General features: G+C 40.8%; 1 pseudogene; it reads right to left on the bottom strand.

The window, feature by feature from the left end:
• Positions 1–229: 229 nt before the first annotated feature.
• Positions 230–1345, bottom strand: LOC131822138 (hsc70-interacting protein-like; annotated as a pseudogene).
• Positions 1346–2257: the final 912 nt, after the last annotated feature.

Here is a 2257-nt window from a genome sequence, read left to right as displayed (position 1 = left end):
GTGTTTAAAGTTTGTAGTTCCTAGTAGGAAAACATTATCTGAATGAATACCCTTAATGGCAAGCCATTGTAGAATGTTTCAGTTGCATGGGGAGCAGAGGGGTAGGGATTCTCTTCACAGCACCCCAGCTTTCTTCATGAGAAGGTCGGAGGTACACTGGTTTGTATTATTGTGACATCCATTAGGTGATCGAAGTTGCTTTTCCTTTAACAAGGGCTTTATTTGTCAGAAGAGCATTATGCTTGACCTCCAAATTTGACTGACAATTTACTGATGAGATTCATAACCTTTGGGTTGCTCTGATATTTTGACATATTCGCTGGGTTCTGGGCCACATCCTGGAAAGCCACCATAACTTCTGGATCCTGCATGGCTGCAAGAACTTCCAGATCACTAAGAATTTCATTGAGCCCAGGCATTCTTGCCATTCCAGGCATCCCCCTTGCCATTCCAGGCATTCCTCCAGAAAAATTACCAGGCATTCCCCCAGGAAAGCTATCTGGGAAAGAGCCATACTGAGCTCCCGATTGTTGTCTGGCTTCTTCCTCCCTCTGGGCTCTCTCATGTTCTTCCCGAGCCTTCTTAACCCTTTCTATTCTTTCTTTGATCTCTCGCTCTTCACGTTTTATCTCATATTTTCTCCGATGTTCAGCAATTTTCTGGGCCCTTGGTTGAACTTCTTTCAGCATTGCACTAGCATCTTCATCATAATCCAGTTTACAAGCAAGGGCAAGATCATGTGCTGCTTCTTCACAATGGCCCAGAAGTCTATGTGCTTTCCTGCACCACTTATAAGGCTGAACTGAATCAGGATTTATTTCAATAGCTCTGTCACAGTTTCAAATGGCAGCATTTGGCTTCTGTAATTTGTTTAAGACACTGGCACTCTTGGCATACAGAATGGCCAAGTGAGGATTTATTTTGATGGCATCTGTGAAAAAGTCAGTGGCTTTCTGTAGTTCACCATCATTTAGGGCATCAATGGCAGCCACTTTTTTATCATTTGCCTGATCCATCATTCCCTCAGTTATCTCTACATTTTCATCTCCCATTTCTTGAGGGGTATCAGTATCTGGTTCAATCACACCTTCATTGTCAATTTCTAGATCACTCTCCTCACTTGATGGTTCATCTGTCTTTATGTTTTCCTCCGCCTTCTTACTATCTGGTTTTTCTTCCTTGATACTGTCTTTGAATTTAGTTTTATGAGTGGCAGGTGGTATTTTAACCCCCATGCTCTCCACCCACTCCTGCAGGAAATGCATTTCCTTGGTGTGCAGAATGCCAGATCCTGCTTACACATTTTCACGAAAGCCTGAAGCTTGCTCACTTTGCGAGGGTCCATGGTCCAAAGGCAATGGCAGGCGGCAGGTGTGGTTAAGGTTGTGACGTGATTTCAGGCGGGGGTACTAGCTCAGCGTGATCATGTGGAAGGGGCTGCTTCCTACTTTTCTTATCCCAGCATATGGTCTTTTCTTTCCACCCAAATAAGTGTCTGAACATTTCTGATAGGGGTGCCGGTGGTCATGAATTTCTCTAACTTTTCCTTTAGAAACTCTTTATTGCTCCTTTTATTTTGAATGGTAGCCTTCCTGGATAATACATTTTTTGTTCCAAGTTTTTTTTTTTTTTCTTTCAGCACTTTGATTATATTGTGATTCAAACTTCTAGCTCTAAAGTTTCTCCTGAAGAGTCACGTTGTACCCTTATAGGGTTTCCTTTATATGTTACTGCTTTTTTTTTTTTTTATGTGTTACTTTAAACATTCCCTCTTTATCATGAGGTTTTGCCATTTTTCTTACTATATCTTTTGGTGTGGACCTCATTTGGTTGATTTTGCTGGGGGATTTCTGTGTCTCCTGGATCTGGACTTGTTTCCTTCCCCAGATATAAGTTTTCAGTGATTATTTCTTTAAATATGTGTTCCTTCCCCCTTTTCTCTCTCTTCTTCTGAGATTCTTATAATGAAAATATTATGCTCAATGCTGACCTTGAGCTTCTGAAGTGTATTTTCATTTAAATTTTTTTCTCTCTCTTGTTCACCTTCATTACTTTCCATCAGTCTGCCCTCCATATTGCTGATCCACTCTTCTTCTCTAAGCTACAATCTATTTCATCTGGTGTATTTTAATGTCAGTTATTGAGTTCCTCATCTCTTATTGGTTCTTTGTTTTCTATCTCTTCATTTAGGGTCTCACTCTGGTCCTCCACTCTTTTCTCAAGTCCAGTAAGTATCTTCCTGACAATTACTTTAAAT

The sequence above is a fragment of the Mustela lutreola genome, chromosome X (genome assembly GCF_030435805.1).
Source record: "Mustela lutreola isolate mMusLut2 chromosome X, mMusLut2.pri, whole genome shotgun sequence".
Classification (NCBI taxonomy): domain Eukaryota; kingdom Metazoa; phylum Chordata; class Mammalia; order Carnivora; family Mustelidae; genus Mustela; species Mustela lutreola.
Note: the sequence above shows the minus strand (reverse complement) of the source record. Positions and strands in the feature narration are given on the sequence as shown.